Source organism: Bos javanicus, chromosome 20, assembly GCF_032452875.1.
Source record: "Bos javanicus breed banteng chromosome 20, ARS-OSU_banteng_1.0, whole genome shotgun sequence".
Taxonomy (NCBI): domain Eukaryota; kingdom Metazoa; phylum Chordata; class Mammalia; order Artiodactyla; family Bovidae; genus Bos; species Bos javanicus.
The window spans coordinates 58,259,665-58,282,253 of record NC_083887.1 but is presented as its reverse complement, the minus strand read 5'-3'; the positions used below and the strand labels follow the sequence as shown (position 1 = coordinate 58,282,253).

At 42.6% G+C, this 22,589-nt stretch overlaps 1 long non-coding RNA gene across 1 annotated transcript; it reads left to right on the top strand.

The window, feature by feature from the left end:
• Positions 1-3,735: 3,735 nt before the first annotated feature.
• Positions 3,736-22,418, top strand: LOC133233744 (uncharacterized). The gene is made up of 2 exons (XR_009731823.1): positions 3,736-5,796; positions 21,353-22,418. It is a non-coding gene; the product is annotated as an uncharacterized LOC133233744 (long non-coding RNA).
• Positions 22,419-22,589: the final 171 nt, after the last annotated feature.

Below are 22,589 nucleotides of genomic sequence, written 5' to 3'. Positions count from 1 at the left end.
GAATATTACTCAGCCATAAAAAATAAAATAATGCCAGTTGCAGCAATATTGGTGGACTTAGAGATTATTGTATTAAGTGAGCAAGCCCAACAGAGAAAGACATTATCAGTCAGTTCAGTTCAGTTGCTCAGTCGTGTCCGACTCTTTGTGACCCCATGGACTGCAGCACGCCAGGCCTCCCTGTCCATCACCAACTCCTGGAGTTTACTCAAACTCATGTCCATTGAGTTGGTGATGCCATCTGACCTCGTCATCCTCTGTCATCCCCTTCTCTTCCCACCTTCAATCTTTCCCAGCATCAGGGTCTTTTCAAATGAGTCAGTTTTTCCCATCAGATGGCCAAAGTATTGGAGTTTCAGCTTCAACATCAGTCCTTCCAATGAATATTCAGGACTGATCTCCTTTAGGATGGACTGGTTGGATCTCCTTGCAGTTCAAGGGACTCTCAAGAGTCTTCTCCAACACCACAGTTCAAAAGCATCAATTCTTCGGCTCTCAGCTTTCTTCACAGTCCAACTCTGACATCCATACATGACTACTGGAAAAATCATGGCCTTGACTAGATGGACCTTTGTTGGCAAAGTAATGTCTCTGCTTTTTAATATGCTATGTAGGTTGGTCATAACTTTTTTCCCAAGGAGTAAGCGTCTTTTAATTTCATGGCTGCAATCACCATCTGCAGTGATTTTGGAGCCCCCAAAAATATAGTCTGACACTGTTTCCATTGTTTATCCATGTATTTCCCATGAAGTGATGGGACCAGATGCCATGATCTTAGTTTACTGAATGTTGAGCTTTCAGCCAACTTTTTCACTATCCTCTTTCATTTTCATCAAGAGGCTCTTTAGACAAATATATGATGTCATTTACATGTGGAATCTAAAATATAATACAAATGAACTTATTTACAAAACAGAAACGGACTTACCAGCATAGTAAACAAACCTGTGGTTACCAAAGGGGAAAGGGGATGGGAGAGGGATAAATTAAGAGTGTGGGTTTAGCAGATACAAACTATCATATATAAAATAGATAAAGAACAAGTATTTACTGCATAAACAACCATATTCTTTTTCATTATAAATATATATATATAACACACACATATAATATATGGTGTATAAATAACATATTCTATATCTTTTAATAATCTATAATAAAAAAGAATAATATATATAAAACTTAATTATATAATACCTGAATCATTTGCTACATAGGAGAAATTTTTTAAAATGTTATAAATCAACTACACATCAAAAAAAATTAATTTTAAAAAGTTTCAAATACAGTATTTATCCAATACTTACCCTGAGTTGAAAAAATACCTTCTTTCATAACCCTGAGCTAAAAATATATCTTCCCTACATTGGTAGTTTTCCATTATATGCTTCAGTTAACAAAATATTCTTCCTTCTGCTAAAAATCAATAATTCTTATCAATTGAAGAATCATTCAAGCATTCAAAATTTAATTTGTTCATAAGGGTAAATGATATTTATTAATACTTATGTTTCAATGCTTATTTTTTGAACAGAAGTGAGATATAATAGTTTAATTTACAAACATCTGAAATTCACTCTTAATTTATGTAGCTTTCAAAATGTTTCCCCCTGGTTTCTTAAAGTCATAACTGGGTCATGTGAAGTACTTTTTATATGCTATCCAAATAATTCTTATGTAGATTTATATTAAAAATAAATATTTAGAGGGAGTCAGAAGACCTGAGTTCTATTTTTGATGTCATTATGATCTTTAGAAGATAGTAAACAGCAACTTTAATTAATTTTCCATCTTTTGAGGATGCTATCTGAATGATTAGAATTGACTTTGAACTTTTCTCTGCCGGTCTCATCAGCATTACAGTAAAGCAAGAGTTTTTGTCTTATTTTGTTTTGGTGTTTTGGTTTATTTCTTTAACCATTGTTCATTACTGGGTTATGGACAAGTCACAGTCTACAACAAAAATCTTCACATAGAAGTCTTCTCAGTCAAGTTACCACTTCAGTCACTAACCTGCCCTACATAATGTCAGAAAGATGAGAGCCTTATGAAAACATGGGCTCCGTCAACCTCCACTCATTTGTCAGACATTTCAGAGCAGGTGAACAAAAGCTCACCTGGAGTTCACAGAGCCAAGTTCTGGGAAGGACTCACTAGGAATTATTATGACACCTGGAGAAAAAAATTTTGTATCATCTGGTGGAGTAGATAATATCATTCTGTTGGAATGTCACCAAGGGCCACGATTATAAAGACTTGGATAGTCAGGTAACAACTAGACGCTCTGAAATTCTGCCAGAGCTAGCTTCTATTGAAAGAAGAAGAGCATTTAATTTTAATATTTTTTGTACTTCAAATAAACCAAACAAATATATGCTCGTTACTAACTCTGGGCTAGGAACCAGGTCAGGTGTGGGGACACAAAGAATTATGGTACACTCTTTACTAGAAGGAGACCACATTATAATGAAGAGACTAATGGAAAACAAATCTTGATAAAGCTGTTTTATACCTGTTGATGTTTGGAACCACCTAGATGGAGAAATTATTTCCCACGGGTAACTGAAGAGTGGTAGTTGTGGTTTGGAAGGTAGGATGGCTGAACCTGTGACTGTCACGTCAATAATAGTGAATGCAAACAGCCATCTGAACTTTAAAGAATGATTCGGATGGAAGCATGGAAAATGGAATGAGACAGAGGAGAGACAGCACAGGCAGGGGGATCAATGACTCGCCTTAATGACCAGTTGGATATAGGAGGCAAGGATGAGACAGGAATTTAATAATACTGGGATTTTTCTGATAACTTATATAAAATAGCATATTTTATCATTCACTATCTCTTTACTCTGCTTTGTTTCCCAGACAGCTTGCTACTCACACTCTCTGTCTCTGTCTGTCTGTCTCTCTCTCTCTCTCTCACACACACACACACCTGCATATTTTAGCTATAGTCCATTTCACCAACACAAGCAAGATTCATAAGGGAAGGGACTTCGCTGTGTTTACTGTTATGTACCCAGTGCATATCACCAAAAAACACCTTTGAAAGGATGAATTAAATGGCTAACTTAAAGAGAACAAATGGATTGCAATATCATCAACAAAGATAGGAAATATGAAGCAATGGTGAGACTTCTGATAGACATGGTTTGAGGCATGAGAATTTTGAGGTAGAATTTTGAGGTGGAATATATGGTCTGGAACTTGGTAGGGAAGATGGGGCTGTAGGCTGATATTTGGAGATCATAGGTGCTTGTTGTTGTTTTTCAGTCGCTAAGTCATATCTAACTCTTTGCAGCCCCATGGACTGCGGCACACCAGGCTCCCCTGTCCTTCACCATCTCCCGGAGTTCACTCAGATTCATGTTCATCGAGTTGGTGATGCTATCTAACCACCTCCTTCTCTGCCGCCCCCCTTCTTTTGCCATCAATCTTTCCCAGCATCAGGCTCTTCTCCAATGAGCTGGCTCTCTCTTCGCATGGGTGCTTGGGTATCAGTAAAAGAACTAATTTCTAATCGAGGAGACATGATGTACTTTGTGTGGATCTCAGAGTTTTGTGTGACTTCTGGCCATCAGAACCATCATCTTAATTCTCTGCCTCTTGTTCACGGAATTTGCAGGTAATGCTTTATAGCTGCTGATGCCTCTGGGAATGCTGCTCCCATGGCTACACCATCCTGGCTATCCCTGTTGATTCTGTCAATGACTCCAGTTTGTTTTGGAGGTGACAACTTATATACCTATTTTTCAATCCTGTGGAAGTTTTAATATTGTCAGCTGAGCATGCCTGCTCTTCTATAAGCCACTTGAAATAACCACTCTACTCCCTAAATACAAAATACACACAAAGACACACATGTGCATGACAAGTCACGTGATAAACCTTGAATCTAACAATGAATACTACAGGAAAAAATAAATCTGAAAACTCAAAAAGATTCAACAGCAATGAAGATGTTCCACAGTTCAGGGTTTAAGACTATGGTAGGCAATCATGACTCAATCTTACTATTGAGTGTCAAGTAGTAGAGCTCATATATTTTTGTTCTTTAAAATAGCAAGAGCATAGTGGTCTTGTAATAAGCATAAGCCATGTCATCTCCCAAGGCAATTTCCAGTGTCACTTCAATTAAAAATTGGTTGGACAAGATAAGACAGCTCTCAATTTGACTGCCATTCTGAATATATCTTGAGTTCTCACACTTATTTCACAGCCATCTGATAAATTTCACGTTTCATGAGAAAAACTATAGTGTAACTTACTCCATTGGTTTTTAAACAAATCTGAAGGATACAATGTAGTAACCAGTATTAACAGTTGGATATGGAGGATATCAAACATAACATTTATTAAAGGCTAAGACTCCTCTGTTCAAATTGGCTGAATTATACTATTTGGTTATTAAATATTTTCATTGTGCTTAGTCACTCAGTCATGTCTGACTCTTTGCAACCCCATGGATGTAGCCTGCCAGTCTACTCTGTCCATGGGGATTCTCCAGGCAAGACTACTGGAGTGGGTCGTCAAGCTCTCCTCTAGGGGATCTTCCCAACCCAGGGATCAAGCCCAGGTCTCCTGCATTGCAGGCAGATTCTTTACCATCTGAGACACCAGGGAAGCCCTGGTGTAATATTTTTAATACACTTCATTTGCAATGCATCACAGACTCACTGGCCATGAGTTTGAGCAAATTCCGGGAGATAGTGAAGGACAGAGAAGCCTGGTGTGCTGCAGTTCACAAAGAGTCGGACATGACTTAGCGACTGAAGAACAGCAGGATTTTCCATGACTATCAAAATGCACTTTCTCAATGACCTTCAGGTTTGTGATCCATTCAGGAAATGTGAGTTTAGGATAGCCACCTCTGTACTTAGAACAGCATAGTAGTAGTTCTGAATCTTCTACAGATGTCAATTACTGCATCAGACATCTCTGTCTCAGCTGACACTTGCTTCTAACTCCTAGGCTGCACCCCCTCCACCACCACTTTTGCAGCAGTTATTGGGCTGGCTGGTCTGACTAAAATGCCCCAGGCCTGGAATCTCACAGGCTGTATCCCTCCCTAACTTCTGGGCTTGGATGAAATGCTACATCACACAGAATGGAATCTAGCCATCCTGCATGCACCGAAAGGCTTGCTGACACCACCCAGTAATGTGTTGAGTTAGCTTTCCATGGGGGTGAAGCTTGACTAATAGGAAATAGGAGATGGGAGTTGGGGCAGGGACTCAGGCAAGTAGCATCTTCCTACCACAGAATAGTCCAAGATGGGGATTCTTTCTTGCAGTCCTTCCGGAAGAGCCCAATTTGCCTTGCATTTACCAGCCTGTTTTTGTTTTTCTGAAGTTTTATATGAAGTAGTAGCCAGCCTGGTAACACATTATAGCACGTTGCTTCACCTCTTTCTTTAGCTTTGTTGTTTTTCCCTCACAATCTCAGTTTTCAATTTTCACCTCCTGTTATGGACTGAACTGCGTTCCGCACCCCAGTCTGAAATTCATAGGTTGAAGTCCTATGCCCAGTGTGACTATATTTAGAGATAGGGCCTTGAGGGAGGTGATTAAGGTCAGATGAGGTTGTAAGTGTGGGTCCCTAATCCTGTAGGATTGGTGGCCTTTTAAGATGAGGAAAAGGAGAGCAGCCAAGACGGTGGAACAGAAAGACCTTGAGCTCACCTCCTCTCACAAGCACACCACAATCACAACTATCTGAGAACAACCACTGATGAAGGGCGTCCCAGAAAAGATCTTCTGCAATTAAAGACCTAAAGAAGGAACCACAGTGAGACAGGTAGGACGGATGGACTTGTAATGTAATTAAATCCCACGCCCCGCCCTGCCACCCCGGGTGTGCGTGTGCTCAGTTGCTCAGTCATGTCTGATCCTTTGCGATCCCATGGACTACAGCCTGCAAGGCTCCTTGGTCCATGGGATTTTCCAGGAAAGAATACCAGAGTGGGTTGCCATTTCCTCCTCCAAGGGATCTTCCTGACCCAGGGATGGAACCCAGGTCTCCTGAATTGGCAGGGGAATTCTTTACCACTGGCCCACCAGGAAAGACTGACCCCCAACCCTGGGTGGGCAACTCACAAACTGGATAATAATTATATTGCAGAGGTCCTTCAGTGGGAATAAGAGTTCTGAGCCCCATGTCAGGCTTCGAAGCCTGGGCTGGGCCAGGCTGGGGGCAGGGGGAGGCCAGCATCAGGAATTCTAAAGAACTTGTTTGTATTAGTCAATATTGTCTGGGTTAGCATTCTCAACGGAGAAGGCAATAGCACCCCACTCCAGTACTCCTGCCTGGAAAATCCCATGGACGGAGAAGCCTGGAAGGCTGTAGTCCATGGGGTCGCTAAGAGGCGGACACGACTGAGCGACTTCACTTTCACTTTTTACTTTCATGCATTGGAGAAGGAAATGGCAACCCACTCCAGTGTTCTCGCCTGGAGAATCCCAGGGATGGGGGAGCCTGGTGGGCTGCCGTCTATGGGGTCACACAGACTTGGACACGACTGAAGTGACTTAGCACCAGCAGCATTCTCAAAGTGTGGTCTGGGGACCTTTTCAGCAGGTCTATGAGGTCAATGGCTGCAGTCACCATCTGTAGTGATTTTGGAGCCCAGAAAAATAAAGTCTGACACTGTTTCCACTGTTTCCCCATCTATTTCCCATGAAGTGGTGGGACCAGATGCCATGATCTTCGTTTTCTGAATGTTGAGCTTTAAGCCAACTTTTTCACTTAAGAGTTGATTCATTGGAAAAGACCCTGATGCTGGGACGGAGTGAGGGCAGGAGGAGAAGGGGACGACAGAGGATGAGATGGCTGGATGGCATCCCTGACTCGATGGACGTAAGTCTCAGTGAACTCCGGGAGTTGGTGATGGACAGGGAGGCCTGGCGTGCTGCGATTCATGGTGTCAAAAAGAGTCGGACACGACTGAGCGACTGATCTGATCTGATGAGGTCAATTTCAAAATAGATGATTAAATGCTAAAATATTATTTGCCTTTTTTATTCTCAATCGCTCATGAATATATGGTGGAATTTTCCACAATGTGATAATGCTGCTCTTTGAATGCAGAAGCAGGCCCCCAAATCCAGCTGCATTATATTCAGTTAGACGTTAAAGAGAATTGCAAAAACTGAAATAGGGCTACTCTTCCCACAGTTATTTTTTTTGTTTTGGAAAATACAGTTTTTTTCATTAAGATGTTACTATGCTAAAGTATAATGGATTCATTTAGGTATTTTTGCATTTTCTCAGTTTTAATATCTAAAACAGTAAATATCAACATAGAGAATCCATATAAACAAAGGTCAGTTGGGGTCCTGTTTCAAAATGTAGACTTCGTTATTACTCAGGTATGGTTAGTTCAGTCGATGACTGTCATTGAAAGGGAAGTCTGTTCCTAAGAGTAGGAGGCCTGCACTGTCATAGCTGGCTGTCGAAGGAGTGAGGGGAAATCATCACTGGGAGTCTCATGGCGGTTTCTGTAGAAAGGAACAGGCAAGGAAGGGTAAGCAGGTTTCGGGTTGGCTGATTTGAGTAATTCCCATGTTCTAGGATGTAGGCACTGTCCTGGGGTTTCCTGTGTCTTGCCCTGGGTGATTAGGAAAGGTGAATATAGGCAGACTTCAGCAATACTGTAGGTTTGGTTCCAGACGCTACAGTAAAGCAAATGTGGCCATAAGGTGAGTCACATACATTTTTTGGTTTCCAGTGCATATAGAAGTCACGTTTACACTATACTGTGTATGAGTAGACTGTGCAGTCTATTAAAGTGTACAGTCAGTCAGTTCAGTTCAGTCGCTCAGTCGTGTCTGACTCTTTGCGACCCCATGAATCGCAGCACTCCAGGCCTCCCTGTCCATCACCAACTCCCGGAGTTCACTCAGACTCACGTCCATCGAGTCAGTGATGCCATCCAGCCATCTCATCCTCTGTTGTCCCCTTCTCCTCCTGCCCCCAATCCCTCCCAGCATCAGAGTCTTTTCCAATGAGTCAACTCTTCGCATGAGGTGGCCAAAGTACTGGAGTTTCAGCTTTAGCATCATTCCTTCCAAAGAAATCCCAGGGCTGATCTCCTTCAGAATGGACTGGTTGGATCTCCTTGCAGTCCAAGGGATTCTCAAGAGTCTTCTCCAACACCACAGTTCAAAAGCATCAATTCTTCAGTGCTCAGCTTTCTTCACAGTCCAACTCTCACATCCATACATGACCACTGGAAAAACCATAGCCTTGACTAGATGGACCTTTGTTGGCAAAGTAATGTCTCTGCTTTCAATATGCTATCTAGGTTGGTCATAACTTTCCTTCCAAGGAGTAAGCATCTTTTAATTTCATGGCTGCAGTCACCATCTGCAGTGATTTTGGAGCCCCAAAAATAAAGTCTGACACCGTTTCCACTGTTTCCCCATCTATTTCCCATGAAGTGATGGGACCAGATGCCATGATCTTCGTTTTCTGAATGTTGAGTTTTAAGCCAACTTTTTCACTCTCCTCTTTCACCTTCATCAAGAGGCTTTTTAGTTCTTCTTCACTTTCTGCCATAAGGGTAGTGTCATCTGCATATCTGAGGTTGTTGATATTTCTCCCAGCAATCTTGATTCCAGCTTGTGCTTCTTCCAGCCCAGCATTTCTCATGATGTACTCTGCATATAAGTTAAATAAGCAGAGTGACAATATTCAGCCTTGATGTACTCCTTTTCCTATTTGGAACCAGTCTGTTGTTCCATGTCCAGTTCTAACTGTTACTTCCTGACCTGCATACAGATTTCTCAAGAGGCAGGTCAGGTGGTCTGGTATTCCCATCTCTTTCAGAATTTTCCACAGTTTATTGTGATCCACACAGTCAAAGGCTTTGGCATACTCAATAAAGCAGAAATAGATGTTTTTCTGGAACTCGCTTGCATTTTCCATGATCCAGCAGATGTTGGCAATTTGATCTCTGGTTCCTCTGCCTTTTCTAAAACCAGCTTGAACAACTGGAAGTTCACAGTTCACGTATTGCTGAAGCCTGGCTTGGAGAATTTTGAGCATTACTTTACTATATAGTGTTATATTAAAAAAAGTAGTCTTTTTTTAAAAAAGTAACTGCTAGAAAAATGGCACCAACAGACTTCCTCAATGCAGGTTTGTCACAAGCCTTCCATTTGTTTAAAAAAAAAAAAAAGGCAGTATATGTGAGGTGCAATTGAAAGGTTGTTGTTGAATCATGCGAATACACCGGGATTCTTGGCCCCCGGAGGAGAAGAATTCAATCCGGGGCCAGAGACGAAGCTTGATCGCTCAGAGCTTTTGTGTAATAAAGTTTTATTGAAGTATAAAGGAGATAGAGAAAGCTTCTGACATAGGCATCAGAAGGGGGCAGAAAGAGTACCCCCACTGCTAGTCTTCAGCTGGATGTTATATAGTCACTAGCAGTCTGTTAATGAAAGAAAGGAATGTCTTAAAATTCAGAATGGCACCAGGCCCCTCACCCATAAGATGTATTTTGGGATAATCTTGGCGCCAAATGGTTTATCCTGGGCCATAAAATGATTAACTTGAATCTTGAAGAAGGGCAGACCACCATACAAATAGTTTCATTTACATAGATTAGGGGAACAATATTCATACTGGTTTGTCAAGTAGGTTCTGGGCCAAGAGGCGGAACCGACTTGGAGACAGAGTTTGGGGTAAAGGCATAGTACATTAGCATAGCTTAAGACGAACATTTCCATAAGAAAAAGGCATTGGTTATCTCTAGGCTCAAGAATAGCTAACTTCAGGCGAAACCAGGTGTCATTATGGCAACACAGTATTTTAAGAGAAACCTCCCTTTAAATTTGTATAGAGAAGGAAAAAATAATGCTAGTTTGTTTCCTCCTGCCGCTTAAGAGAAATAAAAATGTCTGACACTTGCAGGCTATTTCCTCCATTTGGAGACCCCTGGCCTTCCTGCCTGTTACCCTCTCACAATAAAACAGCATATCCCTGTACAACCCAAAGAATAGGAGTGCCACGGGCTGGATAAAGGGCATGGTTGGGGGTGGTGGGTTTAGGATATGGCTTTGGATGGGTTACTTTGCACATGAAAGGCATATTCTCAAGGGGAGAGTTTGTTATCTCTGGAATCAGCTTGTCCTCAAAGGGGCAGTCTCTCCTGGGCCAGCAAGCTCCCAGGCACTGGAGCATTGTGCATACTCAGTCACTGAGTCATGTCTGACTCTTTCTGATCCCGTGGACTGTAGCCCATTAGGCTCCTCTGTCCATGGAACACTGGAGTGGGTAGCCAGTTCCTCCTCCAGAGGATTTTCCAGACCCAGGAACTCGTGTCTCTTGTGTCTCTTGCATTGACAGGGGGATTCTTTACCTGGGAAGCCCCACCAGAGCATTAAGAGTACAGAAAGTAAGGAAACATAGTCAATACAGGTCCTTCATCGTTCTATAAGAGTGTAAAGAGGGTAGAGATATTCAGAGACCAAAAAGCTTGAGGACTTCTGGGCTAGGTTATGCACAATAACGATGATGCCCCAAATCTCGTTCTCTTAACACAGGGAAAGGGTTCCTTCATTGCTCAAGCCAAGTCTTCCCACTTCTGATAGATGGTATACCATCATCCCTGGGACCCTTGAGGGATTCGTTCCAGGATATTCATTCAGTTCAGTTCAGTTCAGTTGCTCAGTCGTGTCCGACTCTTTGCAACCCCATGAATCGCAGCACTCCAGGCCTCCCTGTCCATCACCATCTCCTGGAGTTCACTCAAACTCATGTCCATCGAGTCAGTGATGCCATCCAGCCATCTCATCCTCTGTCGTCCCCTTCTCCTCCTGCTCCCAATCCCTCCCAGCATCAGAGTCTTTTCCAATGAGTCAACTCTTCGCATGAGGTGGCCAAAGTACTGAGTTTCAGCTTTAGCATCATTCCTTCCAAAGAATACCCAGGGCTGATTTCCTTTAGAATGGACTGGTTGGATCTCCTTGCAGTCCAAGGGACTCTCAAGAGTCTTCTCCAACACCACAGTTCAAAAGCATCAATTCTTCAGTGCTCAGCTTTCTTCACAGTCCAACTCTCATATCCATACATGACCACTGGAAAAACCATAGCCTTGACTAGACGGACCTTTGCTGGCAAAGTAATGTCTCTGCTTTTGAATATGCTATCTAGGTTGGTCATAACTTTCCTTCCAAGGAGTAAGCGTCTTTTAATTTCATGGCTGCAGTCACCATTTGCAGTGATTTTGGAGCCCAAAAAAATAAAGTCTGACACTGTTTCTGCTGTTTTCCCATCTATTTCCCATGAAGTGATGGGACCAGTTACCATGATCTTCGTTTTTTGAATGTTGAGCTTTAAGCCAACTTTTTCACTCTCCTCTTTCACTTTCATCAAGGGGCTGTTCATTAAAGGATAGCAAACTCTACAGGTGCTCAAGTCCCTTATATAAAATGGCGCAGTACAGTCAGCCCCCTGCATCCGAGGATATGGACCCAGAGAGGGTGTCCTATACAGAGAATATCAGAACAGTAAAAAAAAAAAAAAAAAGTCATAACATTAGAACAAAAGAAAGTCATTTAAATTTAATTACTTTAGCTTAATGAGAAACTCCCTATATTATCCTAATTTTCTCAAAAAAATTTTTTTCATGAATTAGTGAAATTTCTACACTACTTAGGAAGAGTCCAGGGACTGGTGGCTGGAAATTTCTGACATCTGGGACAATTATGGGTGGAGACATTGTGAAGGAGAGGAAGGACCTTACTTGGTTTATATGCTGAAAGGATGTAGCAGAGAGGGGGAAGGTTGAAGAAGTTGGAAACAGAGACACAAGAGAAATCCTGGAGGAGGTGAAGGAGAAGAGGGACTAAAATAGGAAGATAGAGACATCTCTTCCTGGAAAACTGGTGGCCAAGGGGGAGGAGAGGGTGCCCTTGAAGATAAAGTTAGTTGAGGGAAGGAGAGAAGCTGGGAGGACCCACCCCTGATGGCACTGATTTTCTCCATGAACCACAACAAGTTTATTGAAACAGGTGAGCACAGCAGAGAATGATGAAGGTTTAGGTCCATGGTAGGGTTTGGGGTGGAGAAGGCAATGGCAACCCACTCCAGTACTCTTGCCTGGAAAATCCCATGGATGGAGGAGCCTGGTGGGCTGCAGTCCATGAGGTCGCTAAGAGTCAGACACGACTGAGCGACTTCACTTTCACTTTTCACTTTCATGCATTGGAGAAGAAATGGCAACCCACTCCGGTGTTCTTGCCTGGAGAATCCCAGGGACGGGGGAGCCTGGTGGGCTGCCATCTCTGGGGTCGCACAGAGTCGGACACGACTGAAGTGACTTAGCAGCAGCAGCAGCAGGGTTTGGGGAAGGGAGAAGAAACAACAGGTGATGAACCACACCTGAAGATCCTGCAGAGTGCAGACCATAAATAGTAATAGCGTGAAACATGTGGCAGCCTAACTTCTGTAACTCAACCTCTTAACCCTGGCACTGAAACAGAGATGGGGTGGGGTGAGTGCAGGGCATTGACATTTACTGAAAGGCTGTGTGACGTTATGGTTAAGAAGAGCATGGCCTTGGAAGCCAGCTGGCCTGAAGTAAAGTCCTGTCACTTTCCTCTTCAGTAAAATGGGCCAATGATAGCTGTGTGTTGCGGCCTTACTGTGGGCAATAGTGGTATGTAGGGCTGTTTTGAGGACTAACTGATTAAATATATTAATACGCTGTGGACTTTTTCCACCTCCCTGATTTTGGGGTTAAGGAACGCACTGAGGTTTCGTGGCTTCACGCTTAGGTGCGTGCTGGACTCTAGAAAGGGAACTGTCACACCCCACAGGCCTGCAAACCCAGTACTGGCCAGCTCAGAGACTGAAGAAAGAGGACTTCCATGGTGGTACAGTGCATAAGAATCTTCCTACCAATGCAGGGAACACCGGCTCGATCCCTGGTCTGGGAAGATTTCATGTGCCCTGGAGCATAAGCCCATGCGCCACAACTACTGAGCCTGTGTGCCAAAATGACCGAAGCCCGCGTGCCTGGAGGCTGTGCTCTGTGACAAGCGCTGCAATGAGAAGCCTGCGCACCACAAGGAAGAGTAGCCCCTGTCTTCTGCAACTAGACAGAAGCCCATGTGCAGCAAAGAAGACCCAGCGCAACCAAAAAAAAAAATTAAACAACCAATAAAAGACTGAAGAAAGCCCCCGGGATTCAGTGCCAGAGACATCAATGGTGTTAAGGGAAAGGAGGGCCTGACCTGTGTGAAGCAAGGTCCTGGAGTGACTCCTGCCGTGTGTGTGTGGCAGCCTGCAGGCTGGACATGACAGCTGTCTTCACTCCTGGGGGGAGGGGAGGTCACCAATGAATGGGGGAACTGATGTCAGGTTGGCTCATTGGTTACCAGGGAAACCAGCAGAGGAACACCTCCTCACCACTCCTTTCATGAGCCAGCAAGGTGGAGATACTGTGAAAAGTGAGAGTCGCTCAGTCGTGTCCGACTCTTTGCGACCCCAGGGACTATACAGTCCATGGAATTCTCCAGGACAGAATATTGGAGTGGGTAGCCTTTCCCTTCTCCAGGGGATTTTCCCAACCCAGGGATTGAACCCAGGTCTCCTGCATGGCAGGCGGATTCTTTACCCTAAGGATTAAAGCAATCACTAGTTTGGGCCTGGGGCAAGTACGTAGACATTTACTGAAGAGGGAAGGGCAGTCAGGTGAGTGGGTGGAGGTGACACAAGGATGGGTCAAGCAGGGGATGTAGAGAGCAAGAGGACAGCCATCTTGGGTGGCCTGACCATGCGGGGACAACCCAGCTCCTCTGCCCTCCCGGCCTGCTTCCTCTGAGGCTCCTCCTCTGTGGTCCTCACGACCCTCTGTGGTTGTGGTGGGGCAACAGGAGGTGGGGATAACCTGGGTCTCCCCTGTTTTATTTCCAAACTATATTTTAGCATAATCACTAAGCCCTACTTTCCTCAAGCCTTTAGTTTTATCTCTCAATTACATTGGAAGGACTGATGCTGAAGCTGAAACTCCAATACTTTGGGCACCTGATGTGAAGAATTGATTCATTGGAAAAGACCCTGATGCTGGGAAAGTTTGAAGGCAGGAGGAGAAGGGGATGACAGAGGATGAGATGGTTGGATGGCATCACCGACTCAATGGACGTGAGTTTGGGTGAGCTCCGGGAGTTGGTGATGGACAGGGAGGCCTGGCGTGCTGCAGTCCATGGGGTTGCAAAGAGTCGGACACAACTGAGCGACTGAACTGACTGAACTGAAATACCTGTTTTACAAGTAAACTACACCATGCCTCTTATGAGCATTTTACTCTAATAATCCTAGTCTACCCATTCATCCACTTGCCCTTCAGAGCGGTACCTCTGGGTCACAGGGAGAGGTCACATATGTGGAAGATGCAAAAGATAAAATCATAAAAATGTATCTTTTAAAAAATCTCTTTTTATCTACTTATTCTCTTAATTCTCCTGTGGGCAGATATTTTCATCCCCTAGAATACTGATGCTCAGAGGGATTAATGATGTGCTCAGGGTTACACAGCTGTTTATTTTATTTTTTTGTTTTTTGAAACATTTTACCAATTTCAGTAAAAGTTTTTCTAGGCCAGTAGAATCTTTTAATTAATTTATTTAATTGGAGGCTAATTACTTTACAATATTGTAGTGGTTTTGCCATACATTGACATGAATCAGCCACAGGTGTATATGTGTCCCCCATCCCGAACCCTCCTCCCACCTCCCTCCTCATTTCATCCCTCAGGTTTGTCCCAGTGCACCAGCTTTGAGCGCCCTGTTTCATGCATAGAACCTGGACTGGTGATCTATTTCACATATGGTAATATACATGTTTCAACTCTATTCTCTCAAATCATCCCACCCTCGCCTTCTCCCACAGAGTCCAAAAGTTTGTTCTTTACATCTACACAGCTCTTTATGACCAGGGTGATAGTACACATCTATGCCTGTGTTCTTCCACTCGGTACTCTGCACCGTAAGGCTGTTGAAGAGGAGCTGGACCACTGGTGTGAGGGACACTAAGAAGCGCAAGTTTCAGCTGTTTGAGTGGAAGCTGAAAATAAATCTGATGCCAGAGTCCTTTTAAATGTTTAAAGGGATCGTGCAGTTGAGAAAAGAGTAGGGAGGGGCCAGGGCAGCAGGGGCCCAGAGCTGGTGCAAGGCGGGAGCCTCCCAAGGAAGAGGAGGGCTGCAGAGGCAGAAAAGAACCTTGGTTTCTAATTGAAGCAGAAGGCAGTCCTCATACATGACTCTGTCTGGTCCTCCCAGCAATCCAATGAGAGGCAGATACAGGGCAGGAAAGAGACCATCTCCCGGAAAACCAGATGCTAAGCATCAGCACTGGGATTCAGACCTAGTCTCCTCACCAGATTCACACTGGCTGTAGTTTGCCCTGAGAGCCTTGTTCCTCTCTGTACGATTCAAACTAGGAGATTAACGTTTTAAAAAGAAAACATATACACTCTACACAGAAAAGGAAGAACATTTCCCTAAGTTTCACCCTAGATTCTGTGCTAAAAATCTTTAGCATGTTTTCAGGCTGTACATGGTGAGAAAGGGCTGTTGGATTGTCAGGAACTGGTGCAGGTGAGGCTCTTATGGTGCCACCTAGTGTCTGTGACTGGACTTACAAGGCTATATGTGTTCTGAACAACTATTTAAGGAAAATAGCAAGTAACTGATTAATTTTACAAAAGAATAGACATTAAAACAACTGATATTTTCTTCTCCTTGCCAGAAGACTTATTAACACAATCTCTTGATAACCCCAAGAGCTAGACCAACGCACTGAATTACTTCACTGCGTAAAACAAATGATGACCTAGTGAAGATCAAGGTTATCTTAAAATGAACACTTTCTTTTCACTATACCAGTTGATCTAAGACCTTAAAGATCGTGAAGCTTGGAGCCAGAAGTGTCTGAGGCATTCAGGTCTTCATTCAGCAGGATGATGTAGACAATGGTGCTTCATAAGCTACAAAATGTTAAAAGGATTAGAGTTAGCTATTATTTCATGAATATGATTCCATACCCTTGACACACCTCCCTTCTGAGCCTCATAACATAGTTATAAGAGTTGCTATCTAGACTTTACATCTGAATAGGCTGAGGCTCACCGAGGTCCCATGACTGACTCAAGGCCATCGAGCTGACTTTTTCTCTGCTATACTATTAATACAGGGGATGAGATGGTTGGATGGCATCACCAGCTTGATGGACATGAGTTTGAGTAAGCTCTGGGAGTTGGTAATGGACAGGGAAACCTGGCATGCTGTAGTCCACGGGGGTCAGAGTCGGACACGACTGAGCAACTGAACAGAACAGATACTATTAATACATTGCCACATGATATTGATATAAGGATTTAATCTAGAAGAAATTTATGATTCTTTTGGGTTAGGAACAAGACATATAAAGATTTATGAGTGTTGGGAAATGAGTGTTTGTGTCCAGCTAAAATTTGTAGGTTGAAGCCCTAACCCCTAATGTGACATATTGGATGTGGGGCCTTACGGAAGTAAAATTAAATGAGGTTGTAAGGGTACAGTCCTGATCTGATAGCATTACATCCTGAAGAAGAGGAAGAGAGACCAGGGCAACTTCCAGCTTTGCTAGGCCAGTCGGTTGTGAGATATTAATAAATCACAATCCAGCTTGCCGAGATAGGCATATGGACACTTCATATTTCTAAATGACTGTTTTAGGGAATTTTCTGGTGGTCCTGTGGTTAGGACTCGGCGCTTTCACTGCCAGGGCCTGGGTTCAATCCCAGGTTGGGGAACTAAGAACCCACAAGCCAGATGGTCTGGCCCCAAAAAGGTGACAGGCTAACACAGATGTCAGACAGCTCTATACTCAAATACATCTCAGAGATGACCTCCTCCTTAGAGGTACCTCATCATTAATAAACATGGGCTTTCTCACAGAACCCTGTGTGTCCTCTGTGGGTAAGAGATGGAATGGAGCTGCAGAGCCAAGGACTGAATGTGGCTTTGGGTTCTGGCTCAAGAACAGAACCTGTGGCCCCCAGCTGCCACACTGATAAAACCAAAGGGTTTTGGCTAGTTATTCTGAGGTAGTCATCTGAATATTTTTGCCCACTTTATGTGAAATGCCAGGCTGGAAGAAGCACAAGCTGGAATCAAGATTTCCAGGAGAATTATCAATAACCTGAGATGTGCGGATGACATCACCCTTATGGCAGACGGTGAAGAGGAACTAAAGAGCCTCTTTATGAAGATGAAAGAGGACAGTGAAAAAGATGGCTTAAAACTCAACAGTCAAAAAACTAAGATCATGGCATCTGGTCCCATCAGTTCAGCTCAGTTTAGTCGCTCAGTCGTGTCCGACTCTGTGACCCCATGAATCACAACACGCCAGACCTCCCTGTCCATCACCAACTTCTGGAGTTCACTCAGACTCACGTCCATCGAGTCAGTGATGCCATCCAGCCATCTCATCCTCTGTTGTCCCCTTCTCCTCCTGCCCTCAATCCCTCTCAGCATCAGAGTCTTTTCCAATGAGTCAATTCTTCGCATGAGGTGGCCAAAGTACTGGAGTTTCAGCTTTAGCATCATTTCTTCCAAAGAAATCCCAGGGCTGATCTCCTTCAGAATGGACTGGTTGGATCTCCTTGCAGTCCAAGGGACTCTCAAGAGTCTTCTCCAGGACCACAGTTCAAAAGCATCAATTCTTCGTCGCTCAGTTTTCTTCACAGTCCAACTCTCACATCCATACATGACCACAGGAAAAACCATAGCCTTGAACAGATGGACCTTTGTTGGCAAAGTAATGTCTCTGCTTTTCAATATGCTATCTAGGTTGGTCATAACTTTCCTTCCAAGAAGTAAGTGTCTTTTAATTTTATGGCTGCAATCACCATCTGCAGTGATTTTGGAGCCCCAAAAAATAGTCTGACACTGTTTCCACTGTTTCTTCATGGCAAATAGATTGGAAAACAATGCAAACAGTGACAGGCTTTATTTCCTTGGGCTCCAAAATCACTGCAGATGGTGACTGCAAGCCATGAAATTGAAAGATGCTAGATCCTTGGAAGAAAAGCTATGACAAACCTAGGCAGCATATTAAAAAGCAGAGACATTACTGTACTGACAAAGGTCTGTCTAGTCAAAGCTATGGTTTTTCCAGTAGTCATGTATGGATGTGAGAGTTGGACCATAAGAACTGATGCTTTTGAACTGTGGTGTTGGAGAAGACCCTGGGTAGTCCCTTGGACAGCAAGATCAAACCAGTCAATCCTAAAGGAAATCAGTTCTGAATATTCATTGGAAGGACTGATGCTGAAGCTCCAATACTTAGGCCACCTGATTTGAAGAACTGACTCATTGGAAAAGACCCTGATGCTGGGAAAGTTTGAAGGCAGGAGAAGAAGGGGATGACAGAGGAAGAAATGGTTAGATGGCATCACCAACTCAATGGACATGAGTTTGAGTAAGCTCTAGGAGTTGGTGATGGACAGGGAGGCCTGGTAGAGAATCCGCCTGCAATGCAGGAGACCTGGGTTTGATCCCTGGGAGACCTGGGAAGATCCCCTGGAGAAAGGAAAGGCTCCCACTCCAGTATTCTTGCCGGGAGAATTCCATGAACTGTAGAACTGTGGGGTCACAGAATTGGACATGATGACTGAGTGACTTTCAGTCCTACTTTCTTAGGACTTCATTTCACCTTCATCCCCTTCTCACAGTCCCTATTTCCAAATGTCTTAGTTCAAGCTGTTTAACACACTACCATACACTGGATGGTTTAAACAATAGAAATTTATTTCTTACAATTCTGGAGCCTGCAAGTCGAAGATCAAGGTGCCACCATGGTGGAGTTCTGGGGAGGAATATTTTCTGATTTGTAGACTGCTGACTTCTTACACCCTCACCTGGCAGAGAGCAGAGAGGAAGAGCAAACTTCTTTGTGACTTTTAAAAAAATTAATCAATTATTTTGGTTTTTATAATTTTTATTGAAGTGTAGTAAAATTACAATGTTTCAGGTGTACAACAAAAATGATTCACTTATAAATATGTCCATTCTTTTTCAGATTCATTATATTTCAAATATAATATATTCATTGTATTTCAGATCCCATTATAGGGAACTGTGGCTCAGATGGTAAAGAATCCACCTGTAATGTGGGAGACCTGGGTTCAATCCCTGGGCTGGGAAAATCCCCTAGAGGAGGGCATGGCAACCCACTCCAGTATTCTTGCCTGGAGAATCCCATGGACAGAGGAGCCTGGTGAGCTACAGTCCATGGGGTTGCAAAGAGTTGGACACAACTGAGCGACTAAGCACATACACAAGATATTGAATATATTTCCCTGTGCTATACAATAGGTCTTTTTTGCTTATCTATTCTTTTTTTTTTATGGTCAAAATAATTAAGTGTATATTTTGCCAAATTAGATTACATGAATGGCAAATAGCACATGAAAAAATACTCAACATCATTAATCATTAGGGAAATGCATATTATAACCACAGAGTTACCACTACAAATTTAAAGATAAGATGAAGTGCTGGCAAGGATGCAGCCCGAGCTCTCAGACATTCATAGTAGAGGTGTAAAAAGTTAGGACCACCTGTGAAAAGAGTTTTACAGTTTCTTATAAAGTTAGACATACATGTATCATTTGACCCAGTAATTTCATTCCTAGATATTTTTCCAAAGTGAAATAAAGACTTATATTCACACAAAAATCTGTGTACAAATATTTATGTACCTTAATACTTGCCCAGAACTGGAAATGACCCTAATATATTTAAGTTGGTTAATGGATGAACAAACTGGTACCTCCCTACATAGTGACATTTCCCCCCATATTTATATACTATTCTATATAAATATGATAGTATATAAATAAAGTGAACTATAATACACAACACTTGCGTGAATCTAGACATTATAATCAGTGAAAGAAATAAGTCCTAGAAGATTCTGGACTGTGGTACCATTTATATGACATTCTGCAAAAATGCTGAACTATAGGAATGGAAAACAGATCGGTAGTTGGCAGGGACTGTGTCTGAGAAAAATTGACTATATATAGTAGTGTATATCTTTTAATCCTCAAGTCCTAATTTATCCCTCCCCCTCCTTTCTCCTTTGGTAACTATAATTTTGTTTTCCATGTCAGTGAGTCTGTTTATGTTTTGTAAAAAACTTCATTTATATCATTTTTTTAGATTCCACATGTAAATGGAATTCATTAAATATGATAATCTCTAGGTTCCTCCATGTTGCTCCAAACAGCATCATTTCATTCTTTTTTTATAGCCAAATAATATTCCATTGTATAAATATACCACGTCTTCTTCATCCATTCATCTGTCAATGGACATTTTGGTTGCTTCGATGTCTTGGGTATTGTAAATAGTGCTGTTATGAATACTGGGGTGCATTCTCTTTTTGAATTAGAGTTTTCATCTTAATGCCCAGGAGTGGGATTGCTGGATCATATGATAACTCTACTTTTAGTTTTTTTAAGGAACCTCCATACTGTTTTCCATCATGGTTGTACCAATTTACATTCCTACCAAGAGTACATGTGCTAAGTCACTTCAGTTGTGTCCAACTCTTTGTGACCCTATGGGCTGAAGCCCAGCAGGCTCCTCTGTCCATGGGGGATTCTCCAGGCAAGAAGACGTTGCCATGCCCTCCTCCAGTGGATCTTCCCAACCCAGGGATTGAACTGGTGCCTCCAGCATTACAGGCAGATTCTTTATCAGTGAGGCACCCAGGAAGCCACCAAGAGTGCATGGGAGTTTCCTTTTCCCCACACCCTCTCCAGAATTTATTATTTGTAGACTTTTTGATGATAGCCATTCTGACTGGTGTGTAGTGATACCTCATTGTAGTTTTGATTTGCATTTTTCTAATAATTAGTGATGTTGAACATCTATTCTTGTGTCTGTTGGTCATCCATATGTCTTCTTTGGAGAAATGTCCAAATTTTCTGCCCATTTTTTGATTGGGTTGTTGGATTTTTTATATTGAGCTATGTGGTGAGTTGTTCAGCCGCTCAGTTGTGTCTTTTTGTGACCCCATGGACTGCAGCATGCCAGGCCTCCGTGTCCTTCACCATTTCCCAGAGTTTGCTCAAACTCATGTCTATTGAGTCAGAAATGCCACCCAACCGTCTCATCCTCTGTTGTCCCTTCAACTCCTGCCCTCAATCTTTCCCAGCATCAGGGTCTTTTCCAATGAATCATTCTCATCAGGTGACCAAAGTATTGGAGCCACAGCTTCAGCATCAGTCCTTCCAATGAATATTCTGGGTTGATTTCCTTTAAGATTGACTGATTTTATCTCCTTACTGTCCAAGGGACTCCTAAGAGGCTTCTCCAACACCACAGTTTGAAGGCATCAATTCTTCAGCACTCAGCCTTTTCAGCTTGATTTCAGCTTGTGATTTACACAGCCATCATTTCGCATGATGTACTCGGCACAGAAGTTAAATAAGCAGGGTCACAACATACAGCCTTGACATACTTCTTTCCCAATTTTGAACCAGTCTGTTCTTCCATGTCTGGTTTTAACTGTTGCTTTTTGACCTGCCTACAGGCTTCTCAGGTGAGTTATATGAGCTGTTTGTATATCTGGAAAATCAACCACTTGTTGGTTGCATCATTTGCAAGTATTTTCTCCCAATCTATAGGCTGTCTTTTCATTTTGTTTATGATTTCCTTTGCTGTGCAAAAGCTTTTAAATTTAATGAGACCTCATTTATTTATTTTTGTTTCTATTTCCATTACTCTAGGAGATGAATCCAAAAAATATCACTGTGATTTGTGTTAAAGAGTGTTCTGCTTATGTTTTCCTCTATCCATTTCTGTATTTCAAAAATTATAAGATGCTGGTGAAAGAAATTGAAGACAACACAAACAGATGGAAAGATTCATCATGTTCTTGCATTAGAAGAATCAGTACTGTTGAAATGACCATACTACCCAAGGTAATCTACAGATTCAATGCAAACCTATCAAATTACCAATGGCAATTTTCACAGAACTAGAGCAAAAGCTTTTAAAATTTGTATGGAAACACAAAATAACCAAACAGTCTTGAGAAAGAAGGACAGAACTGGAGGAATCATGTGCCCTGACTTTAGAGAAGACCACAAGACTATAGTAATCAAAGCAGAATGGTACTGGCACAAAAACAGACCCTAGATGAATGGACCAGGACAGAAAACAGAGAAAGAAGCCCACACAATTAATGATCAATCAATCTATGATGAAGGGGGCAAGAAAACACAATGGAGAAAAGACAATCTCTTTAATAAGTGGCTCTGGGAAAACTGGACAGTTTCATGTAAAAGAATGAAATTAGGACATTCTCTAACACCATATACAAAAATAAACTGAAAATTATTAAAGGCCTAAGTGTAAGACCATGTACTCTTGTGACTCTTATAAGGGTGCTTACTAGTCTCATTCATGAGGGCTCCACCCTCCTGGCCTCAGTTCCGTTCAGTTGCTCAGTCGTGTCTGACTCTTTTCGACCCCATGGACTGCAGCATGCCAGGCCTCCCTGTCCATCACCAACTTCCGGAGTTTATT